Source organism: Suricata suricatta, unplaced genomic scaffold (assembly GCF_006229205.1).
Source record: "Suricata suricatta isolate VVHF042 unplaced genomic scaffold, meerkat_22Aug2017_6uvM2_HiC HiC_scaffold_178, whole genome shotgun sequence".
NCBI classification, from domain to species: Eukaryota; Metazoa; Chordata; class Mammalia; order Carnivora; family Herpestidae; genus Suricata; species Suricata suricatta.
The window spans coordinates 72,619-91,601 of record NW_021862438.1 but is presented as its reverse complement, the minus strand read 5'-3'; the positions used below and the strand labels follow the sequence as shown (position 1 = coordinate 91,601).

At 40.3% G+C, this 18,983-nt stretch overlaps 2 pseudogenes; both read left to right on the top strand.

The window, feature by feature from the left end:
- Positions 1-4,144: 4,144 nt before the first annotated feature.
- Positions 4,145-5,908, top strand: LOC115284732 (annotated as a pseudogene).
- An 8,625-nt stretch (positions 5,909-14,533) lies between these two features.
- On the top strand, positions 14,534-16,257 carry LOC115284733 (annotated as a pseudogene).
- Positions 16,258-18,983: the final 2,726 nt, after the last annotated feature.

Here is an 18,983-nt window from a genome sequence, read left to right as displayed (position 1 = left end):
TTTACTTATATATTCCTCCAGTAACAGACACTGGCATAGCTTCCAACTTCTTTCTTCCACCAACAGTCCTATGATGAACATGCTCATGTGAGCCTCCTTAGGGACTCAGGAGAGAGTTTCCTTGGGATATTTACCTCAGAGAGGGATTGTGGGGTGGGATAGTTGTGCATTTTTAACTCCACTAAGATTGTGCTTCAGGATGGTGGCCCCAGTTACCTACTTCCACCAGCAGTGCATGATAGTTTATATCTTCTCATGGATTATGTTGATCCAGAAAGAGAAGTAAAGTAAGGTTCCTTATGGATGAGGAAACTGAGGCTTAGAGAGATTAAGTCAATTACCCTAGTTTATGTAACCAAGTGGAAGAGTCAGGGCTCAAATCCAAAGGTTTTGATATAATTTCCAGAAATAAGATGAGTCATCCATAGGCAAATATATTATTATTATATTTAAGCCTTGCATTTTTCAATACCTGGTCTAACTCAGTAAGCTTAGGACTCCCAGGTGATTAGCACCAGCATGTATGAGGGTGTTTAATAGAGTCCTTAGAGGTTCAAGGTAAAATATATGAAACAAAACTGATTTCATTTTCTCATGCAGACTAGCTAACAGGCTCAAGTTTTAGTGGATGATTTTGGAGGCTAGATGATTGTAAGGAGTAACTGATTTGCAAAGTTTGTGTACTTTGGATCATATTTCAATACTAAGTATTAGGTAGATTATTTTAAGTACACATTATTCACTAGGCCCTGAGCTAAGTAAGTACTTTACAGGCATATTTCACTTATTCCTTACAACAACCCTAAAAGTATTTACTTTTACTGCCATTTGACTGTAGTGGAAACTAAATTTCAATACATGAACCAATTTGTCCAGTGACCAGGTATGAGGCTGAGTTGCAATTTGAACCTGAACAGTCTACCTGTAGAGCCTTATTCCTAACTATTAAACTGTGCTGCCTTCTTGTGAAGGGATCTTTTACAGTGTCTTTGCTTTGAAATTGAAGACAATTTCCTGTTATTTTAGGTGGTCTAGAGCAGTCATGGGAAGTACAGGGATAGTTGGACAAGAATCTCGAGAGGGAAAGGATATGAAGTTTGAAAATGTTCCCAGATCTCCTCATTAAGCCTCTCTCTGTCCCCCAGAGTAAGAACCTCTGCCTTAGGACCTCCCACCTAGATTATAGGGCCTGAGCACAATGCCTTTCCAAATGTAAGGAATTTCTAACTGGGTATGGGTTGCTGTTGGATGCTTATAATTCCAGGCATCCTGGTAGTTTTAAAACATATGTCCTCAAAGGCAAACAATTGGCTTATAACTGTCTTGAATGATGTGTGGTCAAAGTGTTACAATAGCTGGCTTTGCCCTTACAATTTTCATTTTGCTTGCATTCCACAAGGAAGGTAATTCCATTTATATTTTTACCTGAACCAGGTTTATAAAGGTTGCTTGGCTACACAGTATGTATCTCAAGTCAATAGGTAGGAATTCTGGCTAATGTACTTTTTCTGGTTTCTCTTCTCATTTTGTGCATTGTTCAACAAACACTTATTGAGCAGTCTCATGGAGGACACAGGCAGCTGAGTAGGAATCCTGATACATTAGGATAAATGGCACATGGGGAAGGCTGGATGCTATGAGAGCACACAGGATGGGTAGCATAAGAGTCAGGGGAGGTTCCTGGGGAAGCAACCTCTGAGCTGGGAACTGAAAGACAAGTGGGGGTTGTGGCTAAGTGATGGGAGGGAGGGCATTAGAAGCAGGGCAACATGGTGAGTGTAGAATTTCGCAGCTAGAGCAGGAATGGGCAGGGGATGAGGCTGGATGAATCAGAACAGGTCAGATGGTGAAGGAAGGAAGAATTAGGAAGGAAGGGAAGTGGGAACCATTGAAGGGTTTGAAGCCTGGGTGTGTACGTGTGTGGGGGGCACATCAGTCACATTTATAATATAGAAGGTTCCAATTTTTAATCATCTTTATTTATTGACCATCTTTATTTCACATGCTTGTTAGTAATTCAGAGCATTGAGACTGATGAGTGGCAAATGAGTCTAGATGGATTTATAGACAGAAGGTGCGACTCATAACCCAACCTATAGTGTAACCTATAGAGAAGATTTTTAGTAATATATAGAGAAGGTTTTTAAACTTTGATTTGATCTTTCTGTCTTTACAAATCTCTGACAACATTTCCTCTCTTAAAAATTCTCTCAAAACCAGAGTTTGAGTTGGAGGAGAGTGGGGGCTATATGACTTTGTTTTCTCTCTTCTCCACTACTCATTTCTGGGGCATTTCTGTGCCCCCAAATCTTGTTCCCTTTGAGGAGGGGACCATTTGTATACCAGCAGGGAGTAGAGGAAGAGAAGAACTAATTGCTAGGTTTATTCATTAAGAAAATATATTTGACATACTCAGAGAGTGGTTTGGGTGACTTAAAATTAACTCCTTGTGAAAAGTTAGTAGGGAGTTACAAGTGAGTGTTTCTTTCTCTCTTTCTTTCTTTCTTTTTAAAATTTTATTTATTTTTTTAAATAGTTTATTGTTGAATTGGTTTCCATGTAACACCCAGTGCTCTTCCCCACAAGTGCCCTCCTCCATCACCACCACCTCTTCTCCCCCTCCCCCTTCAACCCTCATTTCATTTTCCGTATTCAATAGTCTCTCAGGTTTTGCGTCCCTCTCTCTCCCCAACTCTCTTTTTCTCTTCCCCTCCCCATGGTCCTCCATTAGGTTTCTCCTGTTCTTTTGTTAGACCTATGAGTGTAAACATATGGTATCTGTCCTTCTCTGCCTGACTTATTTCGCTTAGCATGACACCCTTGAGGTTCATTCACCTTGCTACAAATGGCCATATTTCATTCTGTCTCATTGCCATGTAATACTCCATTGTGTATATATACCACATCTTCTTGATCCATTCATCAGGTGATGGACAAGTGAGTGTTTTAATAAAGCTCACAGAGCAGGGCAGATTCTTCAAGCCATTGGGAGCTGACATCAGAGGTGGTTCAGGGTGTTTATAGAGCATCTTGTGGCAAGAGAGGAGACTGTCTGTAGAAGTCATCTCTCCTCTTCTGGAACTTAGAGAGGGAGGAGACAGAAGTAACTGTTATGATCATGAGCTACTGAGCTAGGTGACTTATTTCATTCCTCCTTACCCATCATACTCTCTTAACTATGGATATAACTATAGTTAATTTTTGTCTGGTTGCTTTGGGTGGGGATTATTGAATCTTACAATTCACAAAACAGTTTTTATGGCTCTGCTCCCTTCTTAGTAATGAACACTTGGTTGGCTGCTGCACCCATTTCTCTAGTGTTTCTTCACCAGACAGCCTGTTCCTCTGGTTCTTGCAGGTAGTTATGAAGCCCTACCCTTTTCTTCTTCCTCTACCTCTTTTCATAGTGCTTATGAACCTAGATGGCTAAAGTGAAGGGTTGAACTGTACATTTTTTGGCATTAGTGCAGCTTAATGGAGGATGCTAAATGATGAGAAAGGGGACAAAAGTGACATCTAAATCTGTCTAGCTAATTTGGGGGTTAAGAGTTTTAAGACTGGAGGGCCAATGTTAGTATTTTAAACTCAGATAATTATTTAAAAATAATTCTATAATGCAATGAGGCCCTTTATTCTGGAATTAATATACATAACTCATGCCCAAGCATCATGCAACCATCCGGTGTGTGAATTATTGCACAATACATTCATGCTCTGTTGAATTTTATGGTTTAATTAGTACATGAAGCTACATGACTTAGATGAATCCAAATGGGAATATATTATTGTGTGTAAAAAAAGGAGAATGTTTGGAGGTATTTACTACTTTGTGGGGGGTGGGTCAGGGTTGGTTTTTATGATGTATTTTGGGGTCAGTTTCTGGGCTGGAACAGGTGACTTCTGAGTTTTGGTTGATAGGTAGAACACCATTGTTCAGTAACTATTTATTATTTACTTAGGCATTATGGAGGGAAGCATAAAGCAGATGAAATATGAAGCAGCAAATTTGAAACCTGAGCAACAGAACTTGGAAGCCCCAACCAGCTCAACTTAACTCGGCCTCACCAAAGTGAATCCCAGACTGCAGGCTTCCTGTGCTTGCTACAGCTCTCTGATCCTAGAATCCTCTTCAATTCCAGCTACAATGCTATGTCTGGCATTTCGCAGATTTGGTCAAAAACTGGTTCGCAGACTTTCGATGGAGCATCAGGGTGCTGAGACCGACACTGCCATAAGTCTGAGCACTTTGGATTTAGTGGTGGTGAGTGTAGACCAAATATTGGGTGCAGGTGTGTATGTTCTGGCTGGTGAGGTGGCCAGCAATCAAGCAGGACCATCTTTTGTGATCTGCTTTTTGGTGGCTGGCCTATCTTCTATATTGGCTGGGCTGTGCTATGCAGAGATGAGTGCCCGTGTTCCCCATTCTGGCTCTGCATATCTCTACAGCTTTATCACCATAGGTGAAATCTGGGCTTTCATCACTGCCTGGAGCCTCATCTTCTCCTATGTTGCTGATACAGCCATGGTGGTGCGGACATGGAACTTAGCTTTTGATTACCTCCGTGAGAGCAGGTTCTCTCAGACCCTGCATGAGAGCATTGCACCACATGTTTCCCGTGAACTTACAGAATATCTAGACTTCTTTGTTGTGGGCATGGTGTTGCTCCTCATGGAATTGCCGGCTCTGAGGATACGTCACTTTCTCCTGGTTAGCAGAACAGTCACAGTGGTGAAACTTTTGATTTTCAGTTTTGTTATCATCTCTGGCTTCATTAAGGGGGACCTGCACAACTGGAAGCTCACAGAAGAGGACTACATAAAGGCCGGACTCAATGACACCTCTAGCTTGGGTCTTCTGGGCTCTGGAGGATTTGTGCCTTTTGGCTTTGAGGGGATTCTCCGTGGGGCAGCTACATGTTTCTATGCATTTATTGGTTTTGACAATATTGTTACCAGAGCTAAAGAAGTCCAGAATCCCCAGCGTTCCATCCCCATGGGCATTGTGGTTTCACTGTTCCTCTGCTTTTTGGTGTACTTTGGTGTCTCTGCATCACTTACACTTATGCTGCCTTACTATAAACTTAAACCTGGGAACACCTTGCCTGAGGCATTTCTCCATATTGGCTGGGCCCCTGCCTACTATGTTGTTACTTTTGGATTTTTCTGTAGTCTTTCTGCACGCATCTTGGGCTTTATGTTACCCATTAATCAGGTGATATACAAGATGGCAACTGATGGCCTCCTGTGCCCTGTCCTTGCCTGGATCCATACTGGCATATACACCCCCATCATGGCCACTGTGATCTTTGGAATTGTTGCAGCCATCATGATATTCTTCTTTAGACTCACTGATCTCTTGGACCTCAGGTCAATCGGGTCCCTGATATCTTACTCTTTGGTTGCTCTTTCTGTTCTCATCCTCAGGTATCAGCCTGAGGTGAAGACAGAGGGAAATGAAGCAGAGATTCAGGAGGGGAATGGACCTGAAGCAGAGATGCTGACTCTACAGAGACTACTTTTTCCAGGCAGCCTCACTCCCACTCCACTCTCTGGCTGGGTTGTCTATGTTTGCTCCTCACTGCTTATGATGCTGCTTATTCTTCTTTGCTTGGTGCTGACCCACTGGCCAGTTCTACTTTCTGGAGACCCAGTGTGGATTTCAGTGGTTGTGCTTCTCCTGGTGCTCATCACTGGGATCACTGGGGTCATCTGGAGACAGCCACAGAGCTCCAGTCCCCTTTACTTTAAGATCCCTGTTCTGCCTCTCCTCCCACTCCTGAGCATCTTTGTGAATGTTTGCTTTATGATGCAGATGACAGCTGACATCTGGACCCCAGTTGGTATTTGGATGCTGACTGGGTTTGCTATCTACTTTGCCTATGGGATCCAACACAGCCTGGTTGCTTAATCCCACTTAAATTTGGACCATGATTTTTTTCCTGCAATTTTGCTGAATTCACATATCAGTTCTAGCAGTTTTTTGGTGAAGTCTTTTGGATTTTCCATGTAGAGTATCATGTCATCTGCAACAAGTGAAAGTGTGACTGTTTTGCCAATTTATATGTCCTTTATTTCTTTATGTTATCTGATTGCTGAGGCTACTATGTTTAATTATAGTAGTGAAAGTGAAACTACTTGTCATATTCCTGACTTTAAAAGGAAAGCTCTCAGTTTATCCCTACTGAGGATATTAGTTGTGGATCTGTCATATATGTCCTCTATGATGTTGAGGAATGTTCCCTCTATTCCTACCTTCTTGAGGGTTTTTATCAAGAAAGGATGCTGTATTTTGCCATAAGCTTTTTCTGCATTTGTTGAGAAAATCATATGGTTCTTTTTTTTTCTTTATTAATGTGGTATATCTGTTGATAGATTTGCAGATATTGAACTACCCCCTGTAGCCCAGCAATAAATCCCACCTGATCGCAGTGAATAATGTTTTTAATGCATTATTGGAATCAATTTGCTAGTATCTTGTTAAGATTTTTGCATCCATATTCATTAGGGAAATTGGTCTGTAATTCACCTTTTTAGTGGGATCTTTGGTGTTGGAATCAACATAATGCTGGCCTCATAGAATGGGTTTAAATTTTTTCCCATTTCTGTTTTTTGAAACAGCTTCAAAATAATATGTGTTAACTCTTCTTTAAATATTTGATAGAATTCCCTAGGAAGCCATTTGGCCTTGGACTCTTGTTTCTTGGAAGATTCTTGATTACTGATTCAATTTCTTTGCTGGTTACATGTCTGTTCAAATTTTCTATTTCTTCCTATTTCAGTTTTGTAGTCTTTATTTCTAGGCATTTATCCATTTCTTTCAGATTTCCCAATTTATTGGCATATAACTGCTCATAATATTCTCTTAGTATTTTTGTATATCTGCATTGTTTTTGTGTTCTCTCCTCTCTCATTTGTGATTTTATTTGGGGGGGTTATTTCCTTTTTATTTTTGGTAAATCTGGCTAGGGGGGCTATCAATTTTGTTAGTTCTTTCAAAGAACCATGTCTTAATAACTGATCATTTCTAAAGTTCCCTTTACCTAAAAAATTCTAGGATTTCCTCTGGTTCTTCTGTCCCGTGATTCTCTGAATCAGATATCTCTACTGCATGAAGTGTGAACAGGAAGCATGCCCACTTTCATTACAACTAAGTGTTTGAACTGTAGCGGTCCAATGAATAACACTCCATTTCCTCCTCCCATATTCAAAAGCAATTGATAATCAAGACATAGAGACAGATGATTAAACCACCAGCTTTAGATCTGAAACCTGATTGGCTTGCTAATCCTGCCTCACTAAATTAGACAGACTTACACCTCATCACAAGTAGTGCTGAGCACCCCCAACTCCCACCGCAGGATAGAGGATTTTTTTGTTTTTTTTGTTTGTTTGGTTGGTTTTTTTTAGATTTACTTGTGTTTCAGGTTGGAATGCAAGTGTCTTTTGGGCAGGTTGGCCCTAGATAAGAAAAAGAAAATCAACTAAAACTGGAAGGGGCTGAATTAGGCATACTCAGTGCTGTCTCTTCAACTCACCAATCAAAGTCACAGTGAGAGAAGTTAGGAATATTACTCTCTTCTGTGGTGTTCATTTCAGGAAATGTCACCTCACCTGTAAGGTATGTGAAAACACAGATTGCTGGACACTGTGCCCAGCATTTGGAATTCAGGAGGCCTGAATTCAGTGGGGCCCAGAAATTGGACTGCCAACAGATTCCCAGATGTTGGTGATACTGCTGGTTTAGGGACCACAAACAGAAAACCAAAGCTCCAGCTGAAGCTCCTCCACATGTAAAGATGAAGTGATGGCAACAAAGGTGAAGTTTGAACACGTATCTTCATTTAATGAAACAATCAGATTAAAATGCCATCATCAATCCCTTCACAGTGGGGAACTCATAGTGAATCATTTCACAATGTATATGTCTGTCAAATCACCAAAATGTACACTTTAAATATCTTAAGTTTTATATGTCAATTTTACTTCAATAAAATAGAAATTTAAAAAATAATATACCACAGTTATCTGTGTGCCTTTATTTTCTTTATTTTATTCCCTGATTGCAGATCATAGGTTAGGAGTACATGTTGTTAACTCCAGAGCACTCAGCTGGGTGCCAGACACATAAGAAGTTTATAATAAATTTATGGTAAATAGAATTGAGCCTTACATATTTATTTGGTACAGTAAATTATCCTTCCTTTCAGGCTAACACTATGCTACTCATTTAAAACTTCTCTGAGGCTAGGGGGGCAAGATGGCAGAGAAGTAGGGAACACTGTTACCTCCACATACTCACAACCATCAAATTGAGAGGAATTAAAAGCCAAGACACTGACCCCTTATTGATAACAGCCTCATGGATGCCTGATCTGGGAAAGACCAACATTTATGTGCTGCTGTGATTAGATCAACTCTGACCACCCAGATATTTTTCCCTTATCTCATTCTTATCTCTTTCCTCGCAGGTTTTATGCTCTAAGACTGTCCTTTAACTTTGGCTGTCTCTGTGCCCCTGGCTTTGTTTTCTTGCTTCCTGTCCTCTCTTTTCTTTCCCGCTCCTTTTTTTCCTTTCCCATTTGGTTTGCTTGATTACTTGATCTGTCAGTGCATTTGCGTGCATGTGTTTCCTGTGTGTCTGTCTGTCTGTTCTCCTTTTCAGAGCTATCTCAAGAAACAAGCCAAAGAACACACAGTAGAAAGCCCCAAATATCACTGAGGAAGGAAATATATTAATTACAGGCATAACAAGAGAAACCGAGAGACACCATTAAAAGACATTTCCTGAAACGACAGGCCCTGAACAGTCAAAGAGTCTCCTTTAATAGAGCAATACTAACAGGTGCAGAGAGCATAACAATCTTTTAAAACTGACAAGAGACAGAAAACTAGCCAAAATGATGAAACAAAGAACCCTCCTCTAAAGAAATTCCAGTAAGAAATAATAGCCTCAGAACTACTCAAAATAGACTTAAAAAACACAAATGAACAAGAATTTAAAACAATTGTCATAAAATTAATGGCTGGGCTTGAAAAAACAATCAGAGAAACTATTGATACACAGATTAGGGACCTTCAGAAGGCTTTAAATGAGGTGAATCATAACATGGAGGCTGCTAATGCACAGATTGAAGAAACAGAGAAGAGAATAGGTGAATTAGAAAACACAGTTATCACAAAAGAGGAAGCCAAGAAAAAGAGAGAAATTGATCCAGGAGCACAAAAGGAGAATTAGAGCCCTGAGTGATACAATCAATCGGAACAATATCCATATCATAGGAATTTCTTAAGAGAAAGAAAGAGAAAAAGGTCCTGAAGGGGGTGCTTTATCAAATTATTGACGAAAATTTCTCCAATCTGGAGAAAGAGAAAGACAATGAAATTCAAGAGGCATAAAGAATGCCCCTAAGACATAACATGAACTGACCTTTGACACAACATATCATAGTGAAACTGACAAAACATAAGGATAAAGAGAGAATTCTGAAAGCAGCTAGGGATAAAAGGGTCCTAACATGCAAAGGGAAACTGAGCAGAGTGGTTAGAGACCTATCTACTGAAACTTGGCAGGCCAGAACAGAATGGCAGGAAATCTTCAATGTGATGAAGTGGAAAAATAGGCAGCCAAGAGTCCTTTATCCAGCGAGTCTGTCATTCAAAATAGAAGGAGAGATAAAGGTGTTCCCAAATAAACAAAAATTAGGAAAATTCATCACCACCAAACCAACCCTACAAGAAATCCTAAGAGGGACTCTATGAGAGAAAAGCAGCAAGGAATATAAGACACCAGAGACATCAATACAAGATGAACTCTACAGAGAACACAATGAATCTAAACACACATTTTTCAATAATAACACTGAATGTAAATGACTGAATGCTCCAACCAAATGACACAGGGTAGCAGAATGGATAAAAACCCCAAATCTATCTATTTTCTGTGTACAAGAGACTCATTTTTGACCTGAAGACACCTTCAGATTGAAAGTAAGGGGATGGAGAAATATGTGCTATGTGACTGGACACCAAAAGAAACCTGGAACAGCCATACTTATGTCAGATAAACTGGACTTTAAAGTTAAAGGCAGTAACAAAAGAAGAAGAAGGACATTATATGATAATTACAAGGTCTCTCCATCAGGAAGAACTAACAATTATACGCATCTATGCATCGAATTCAGGAGCACCCAAATACATGAAACAATCACAAACAGAAACAATCTTATTGATAAGAATGTGCTAATTGAAGGGGACTTTAATACTCCACTTACAAGAATGGATAGGTCAACCAGACAAAATCACTAAAGAAACAATGGACTTGAACGATACACTGGAATAGATGGAATTAATAGATATATTTAGAACTCTGCATCCTGAAGCTAAGGAATTCACTTTCTTCTCGAGTGTGATTGGCAATTATCCAAGATTGATCACATACTCAGTCCTAAAACAGTGCTCCATAAATACAAACAAACTGAGATCATACCATGCACACTTTCAGATCACAATGCTATGAAACTTGAAATCAACCACCGGAAAAAGTCAGGAAAACCTCCAAAAATGTGGAGGTTAAAAACCACCTTACTAAAGAATGATTGGATGAATCAGGAAATTAGAGAGGAAATTAAAAAATATATGAAAACAAATGGAAATGAAAATACAACAATCCAAAATCTCTGGGACACAGCAAAGGCAGTCCTAAGAGGAAAGTTTATTGCAATCCAGGCCTATTTCAACAAACTAGAAAAACTGCAAACTCAAAACTTAACAGAGAACCTAAGGGAACTAGGAAAGGAGTAGCAAAAGCACCTCAAACCCAGCAGAAGAAGAGAAATAATAAAGATCAGGGCAGAAATAAACAATATAGAATCCAAAAAGCCATTGAAATCAACCAATGAAACCAAGAGTTGTTTTTTTGAGAAAATAAACAAAATTGATAAACCTCTAGCTAGGCTCCTCAGAGAGAAAAGAGAGAACACCCAAATACACAAAATCATGAAGGAAAATGGATCTATTACAACTGATCCCTCAGAAATACAAGCAATCATCAAAGATTAGTATGAAAAATGATATGCCAACAAACTGGACAACCTAGAAGAAATGGACAAATTCCTAAACACACATGCACTACCAAAATTCAAATAAGAAGAGATAGAAAATCTGAACAGACCAATAACCAGTGAAGAAATTGAATCAGTTATCAAAAATCTTCCAACAAATAAAAACCCAGGGCAGGATGGATTCCCAGGGGAGTTCTACCAGACATTTAACGCAGAGTTAACACTCATTCTTCTCAAGTTATTCCAAAAAATAGAAATGAAAGAAAAACTTCCGGGATTTTTCTATGAAGCAAATATCACCTTTATTCCTAAACCAGATAGAGGCCCAACAAAAAAAGAGAACTACAGGCCAATATCCTTAATGAATATAGATGCAAAAATACTCAACAAGATTCTAGCCAATCGAATTCAGCAACATACAACATAATTATCCATCATGATCAAATGGGATTCATTCCGGGGTTAGAGGGCTGGTTCAATACTTGCAAATCCATCAATGTGATACATCACATTAACAAAAGAAAAGATAAAAACCATATGATCCTGTCGATAGATGCAGAAAAAGTATTCGACAAAATGCAGCATCCCTTCTTAATAAAAACCCTCGAAAAAGTCAGGATATAAGGAACTAACTTAAACATTATTAAAGCAATTCATGAAAAGCCCACAGCAATTATCATCCTCAATGGGGAAAAACTGAGAGCTTTCCCCCTGAGATCAGGAACACAACAGGGATGTCCACTCTCACCGCTCTTTTTCAGCTGATGCTGGAAGTCCTAGCATCAGCAATCAGACAACAAAAAGAAAGAAAAGGCATCAGAATTGGCAAAGAAGAAGTCAAATTTCACTTTTCACAGATGACATGATACTCTACATGGAAAACCTGATAGATTCCACCAGAAGCCTTCCAGAACTGATCCATGAATTCAGCAAAGTCGCAAGGTACAAAATCAATGTAGAGAAATCGGTTGCATTTTATACACCAAAAATGAAGCAACAGAGAGAGAAATCAGGAAACTGATCCCATTCACAATGGCATGAAAAACCATAAAATACCTAGGAATAAACCTAACGAAAGATGTAAAAGACCTGCATGATAAAACTATAGAAAGCTTATGAAAGAAATTAAAGAAGACACAAAGAAATGGAAAAACATTCCATTGCTCATTGATCGGAAGAATAAACATTGTTAAAATGTCATTATTACCCAAAGCAGTCTACACATTCAATGCAATCCCCCATCAAAATTGTGCCAGCGTTCTTCTCAAAGCTATAACAAACTATCCTCACATTTGAATGGAACCACAAAAGACCCCGAATAGCCAAAGTAATATTGAAGAAGAAAACCAAAACAGGGAGGCATCACAATCCCAGACTTTAGCCTCTACTACAAAGCTGTCAACATCAAGAAAGTATGGTTTTGGCACAAAAACAGTACATAGACCAATGGAATAGAATACAGAGCCCAGAACTGGACCCACAAATGTATGGCCAATTAATTTTTGACAAAGCAGGAAAAAATATCCAATGGTAAAAGACAGCCTCTTTAGCAGGTGGTGCTGGGAGAACCGGACAGCAACATGCAGAAGAATGAAACTCGACCACTTTCTTACACCATTCACAAAAATAAACTCAAAATGGGTAAAGGACCTGAATGTAAGACAGGAAACCATCAAAATACTAGAGGAGAAAGCAGGAAACAATTCTTTGACCTGAATCGCAGCAATTTCCTACATGACACGTCCCCAAACACAAGGGAATTAAGAACAAAAATGAACTATTGGAACCTCATCAAGATAAAAAGCTTCTTCACTGCCAAGGAAACAAACAAACAAAAGAACTAATAGGCAACCGACGGAATGTGAAAAGATAGTTGCAAATGGCATATGGGATAAACGGCTAGTATCCAAAATCTACAAGGAACTCAGCAAACTCCATACCTGAGAAACGAATAATCCAGTGAAGAAATGGGCAGAAGACTTGAACAGATACTTCTCCAAAGTGGACATCCAGATGGCCAAAAGGCACATGAAATGATGCTCAGAGTCGCTCATCATCAGGGAAATACAAATCAAAACCACACTGAGATACCACCTCACACCGGTCAGAGTGGCTAAAATGAAGAAATCAAGAGACTATAGATGCTGGCGAGAATGTGGAGAAACTGGCACCCTCCTACACTGTTAGTGGGAATATAAACTGGTACAGCCACTCTGGAAAACAGTGTGGAGGTTCCTCAAAAAACTATCAATAGAACTCCTCTGTGACCCAGCAATAGCACTGCTGGGGATCTACCCAAGGGATATAGAAATGCTGATGCGTAGGGGCACATGTACCCCAATGTTCATAGCGGTACTTTCTACATTAACCAAATCATGGAAAGAGCCTAAATGTCCATCACTGATGAATGGATCAAGAAGATGTGGTGTATATATACAATGGAGTACTACATGGTAATGAGAAAGAATGAAATACGGCTATTTGCAGCAAAATGGATGGACCTAGAGGGAGTCATGCTAAGCAAAATAAGTCAGGCAGAGAAGGACAGATACCATATGTTGTCACTCATAGGTCTAACAGGACAAACCTAATAGGAGACCATGGGATTGGGAAAGGGGGGGGAAGAGTTGGGGAAGGGCAATATTTGTATTTTAAACTCAGGTGAGATTTAAACATGGTTCTTTAATTTCAATGAGGCTCTCTAGTCTATGAATTAATGTGTCATAACTCATGCTCAAGCACTAGACATCCCACATGTGAATTATGCACAATAAATTCATGCTCTGTTGTGTCTTACAGCTTTGTTTGTTTGTTTGTTTGTTTGTTTGTTTGTTTAGAGAGCATGAGTGAGTTAGGCTCAGGAGGAGAGGGAGAGAAGAATCTTAAGCAGACTCCCCATCCAGCATGGAGCCCAATGGAGGATTCGATCTCACAACTGTGAGATCATGACCTAAGCCAAACTCAAAAGTCAGATACTTAACTAACTATGCCCCTCAGGTGTCGCTCTTATGGCTTAATTAGTACATGAAGCTACATGAGTTAGATGTTTCCAAAGGGAATTTTGTTATGGCGTGTGTAAAATAAAAGACTGTTGGGAGGTATTTGGCACTTCTTTTCAAGGGAAAGCAGAATTGATTTGTCCATGCTGTCCTTTGGTGTCACTTTTTGCAATATCTGTGCTGCAACAGGTGCTATGGGACTTCTGAGCTTTTGGTTGGGAAAGGGTTCAGTAATTATTCTTTGCTTAGACATTGTGGAAGGACAGCACATACCAGAAGAAATACAATGTAGCAGCTTTAAAGCCTGAAAAGCCAAACTCAGCAGCCCCAAACCATCAGTTTAACTCAGCCTCACCGAATATGATTCCAGAGTCTCCACTCCCTGGACTTGCTACAACTCTCTGATCCTAGAATCCTCTTCAGTTCCAGCTAAAATGCTGTGTCAGGCAGTTCGCCTGATCAAAGTTTGATCAAATGCTGGTACGAAGACGTATACTGGAGGAAAAGACAACTAAGCCTACCATTCTCAGATGGCTGACCACTCTGGATTTAGTGGCTCTGGGTATGGACTACACACTGGGTGCTGGTGTGTGTGTCCTGGCTGGTGAGGTGGCCAGCAAACAAGCAGGACCAGCCACTGTGATCTGCTTTTTGGTGGCCAGTCTGTCATGTGCATTGGCTGGGCTGGGTTATGCAGAGTTTGCTATCTGGGTTCCCCATTCTGGTTCTGCATATCTCTACAGCTATGTCTCTATAGGTGAACTCTGGGCTTTCATCACTGGCTGGAACTTCATCCTCTCCTATGTTCTAGCACAGCCAGTAGCTCAGGGCTGGACAACAGCTTTTGACTACCTGATTAGGAACCAAATATCTCAGGCTCTGCGTGAGAGCATCTTACTGCATGTTCAACAAGTGGTTGCAGAATATCCAAACTTCTTTGCTACGGGCCTGGTGTTGCTCACTGGAGTGCTGGCTCTGAGGGACAGGGAGTCAGTACTGTTTACCAAAATGATCACATTGGTGAGCCTTTTGGTTCTCGACTTTTGTCATCATCTGTGGCTTCATTAGGGGGACCTGCACAACTGGAAGCTCACAGAAGAGGACTACGTAAAGGCTGGACTCAATGACACCTCTAGCTTGGGTCTTCTAGGTTCTGGAGGATTTGTGCCTTTTGGCTTCGAGGGGATTCTCCATGGAACAGCTACCTATTTCTGTGCATTTATAGGTTTTGACAATATTGCTACCAGAGCTAAAGAAACCCAGCATCTCCAGCATTGCATCCCCATGGGCATTGTGATTTCACTGTTCATCTGGTTTTTGGTGTATTTTGGAGTCTCTTTAACACTTACACTTATGGTGCCTTACTACCAGCTCCAGCCTGGGAGCCCCTTGCCTGAGGCATTTCTACATATTGGCTGGGCCCCTGCCTGCTATGTTGTGGCTATTGGAGCTCTGTGCACTCTTTTTACTACAGTCTTGAATAATGTGTTCTCTGCACATCAGGTGATCCCCATGATGGCAAACGATGGCCTCCTGTTCCATGTCCTTGGCAGGACCCACACCAGCAGACATATCCCCATTGTGGCCACTGTGGTCTTGGGCATTATGGCAGCACCACTGCATTCTTTTTTGAACTCATTCAGCTTGTGGACTTTGTGTCCATTGGGACCCTGTTTAATCATTCCCTGGTAGCTATTTGTGTTCTCATTATCAGGTATCAGCCTGAGAGGAGGAATGGGGGAAATGAAGCAGAGGTGTAGGAGGGGAATGGACCTACAGCAGAGAAGCTGACTCTACAGGGAGTACTTCTTCCAGGCAGCCCCACTCCCACTCCACTCTCTGGCCGGGTTGTCTATGTTTGCTCCTTACTGCTTGCTCTGCTGTTCCCTCTTCTTTGCCTGGTGCTGGCCCAGTAGCAATTTCTACTTTCTGGAGACCCAGTGTGGATTTCAGTGGCTGTACTTCTCCTGGTGCTCATCACTGGGATCACTGGGGTCATCTGGAGACAACCACACAGCTCCAGTTCCCTTCGCTTTAAGGTCCCTGCTCTGCCTCTTCTCCCACTACTGAACATCTTTGTGAATGTTTACCTTATGATGCAGATGACAGCTGGCACCTGGGCCCGATTTGGTATCTCCATGGTGATCAGGATCATTATCTACTTCAGCTTTGGGATCCAGCATAGCCAGGTTGCTTAACTCCACTTAAGTTAGCACCAACACTGTAGATCTTGAACTCAGCAGTTAAATACATGTTCAGTTTGACGTCATTACACCTAAATGCAGTCTTGTCCCTGCATAATTTTGGAAAGTACTCCTAAGTACATGGAAAGCAATGGTGAGTTGTGTACTTCTTGTGTAGTGAAGGATGTGTCTTTGTTCTCTCTCTCTCTCTCCCTCTCTCTCTCTCCCTCTCTTTTTACTTGTCTACTTTATAGTTGTGTCTGTAGCTCCTTACTGGCCTTTAAAAATATTATTAAGGGGTGCCTCGGCGACTCAGTTGGTTAGCGTCTGATCCGGCTCAGGTAATGATCTCATGATTCTGTGTGTTTGAGCCACAGAATTCTGTGCTGACAGCTCAGAGCCTGAAGCCTCCTTCTAGATTCTGTGTTTTCCTCTCTCTGCCCCTCCCATGCTCACTCTCTCTCTCAAAAATAAACATTAAAAAAATATTGTTAAAATAAACTAGAAAAACTGTTTTTGTTTTGAGTAAATATCCAGTAGTGATATTACTGGACTATATGGTAATTCTATTTTTAATTTTTTTAAGAACTTGCACACAACTTTCCCTAGTGACTGCACCAATTTACATTCCCACCAACAGTGCATGGTAGTTATTTTTTCCTCCACATTCTTCCTAATGATTAGTGATTATGAGTATCTTTTCATGTGTCTGTTGGTCTCTTCCCGTTTTATAAATGAATTTTTGATGTTTAGTTGTATAAGTTCTTTATATATTTTGGATATTAACCCTACTGGGTATATCATTTAAAAATATCTACTCTTATTCGGTAAGTAGTCTTTTTGTTTTCTCCATGATTTTCTTTGCTGTGCAAAAGTTTCTTCTTTACAGTAATATGAAGATATATGTACTTTTATGTTTGTTGCAACATTATATACAATAGCCAGGATATAGAAACAACCCAACTGCCCATTGATATATATGGTAGAACATACTCAGCCATTGAAAAAATGAAATGTTGTCATTTATAACAACATGGGTGGACCTCGAGGGTGTAATGCTAAATGAAACAGATCCATCAGAGAAAGATAAATACCATATGATTTAATTCACAGGTGGAATATAAGTTATAAAAAAAAGAACAATGAGGCAAACATAAAACCAGATACTTAAATACAGGGATCAAACTGGTGGTTGCCAAATGGGAGGTTAGTGAAGGGATGGGTGACATATATAAAGGGAATTAAGAGTACATTTATCTTGAGGTGCCTGGCTGGCTCAGTCAGTTAAGTGTCTGACTGCAGATCAGATCATGTTTATGAATTCAAGCCCTGCATTGGGCTCTGTGCTGACAGCTCAGAACCTGGAGCCTGCTTCAGATTCTGTGTCTCTCTCTGTCTTTGCCCCCCCTCCACTCATGTTCTGCCTCTCTATCTCTCAAAAATAAAGTAAACATTTAAAAAAATACACTTATCTTGATGATTACTCAGAAACGAATCCTTATATTGTAAGCCTGAGAATAACAACATTATATGTTAATTATACTTCAATTAAAATAAAGGAAATTAGAAAAATAAAAAAATAAAGATGAAATATGGCCCCTGCCTTTAAGAATTTTATATTCTTTTTTAAAAGTTTATTTATTTATTTATTTTGAGATATTGAGTTGGGAAGGGGAAGAGAGAGGGCGACAGAGGATCTGAAGCAGGCTTTATGCAGACAGCAGAAAGCCTGACACAAAGCTCAAATTCACAAACTGTGAGATCATGACCTGAGCTGAAGTTAGACACTTACCCTAAGGCCATCCATCCACTCCAAGAGCTTATATTCTAACACAAAGGTAAAGTATACCTGCAACACAAAGTATAAAGCTTTCATAAGTAATACACAAATAAAGTGTTTTGGGAATTAGGAGTGAAGGGTGATCATTTGTGGCTGGCACAGTAATGAGAGCTGATTGGTGAAATCATAGACATCTTTGTAGAGGAATGATATTTGGGTTAGCTCTCTTCAAGGATAAGATTTTGCCACATGTGGGTACTAGGGAAAGATTGTAGGCACAGAGAATAACGCTAGGAGAATGAAGTAGTGTTCATTCAGACTCCACTGAGCAGACTGTGTAGCTTGATCCTTGACAGTAAGTGGGGGAGACATGGGCATGCAACAGAACATTCACAGGTGGCTTGGAGCCAGGGCTTTCCTTTGAGCACAAACCACTTTGGCTTTAAACCCACTACCCATGCTGAAAACCCCTGGGGTTCGTTCTTCTACTTGGCTATTTCTGTGTTATTGAACTTTAAATTTTCTCTATTGTTGTCTGCTTTGGTCTACCTGCTCAGAAAGTGCACAGCTGAGAACCAAGTGTCCTTGGGTTCTGGTCTTGTCTCCACCATTAACTAGCAAGGTGACCTTGACCAAGCCACTCAGTACCTGCATTCTGCCCAATAAAAAAACATGACATTTCCTCCTCCTATGTCTGGAACCAACAGATAATCAAGACAGTTGAATAAACTGTCAGTTTTAGATCTGAAACCTAATCAGTTTGCTAATCCTGCAACGCTAAATTAGGCAGACTTCTCATTACAAGCACCCTCCACAGGAGAAAACCTGCTTTTATTGGCAGATTGGTTCTGGATTAAAAAAAACATAAACCAAAAGGCTGGAAGGGGCTGAGCTGGGCATGCTCAGTGTTTTCTTCGACTTGCTAATCAGTCACATTGAGAGATGCTGGGTGGAGGGAAGC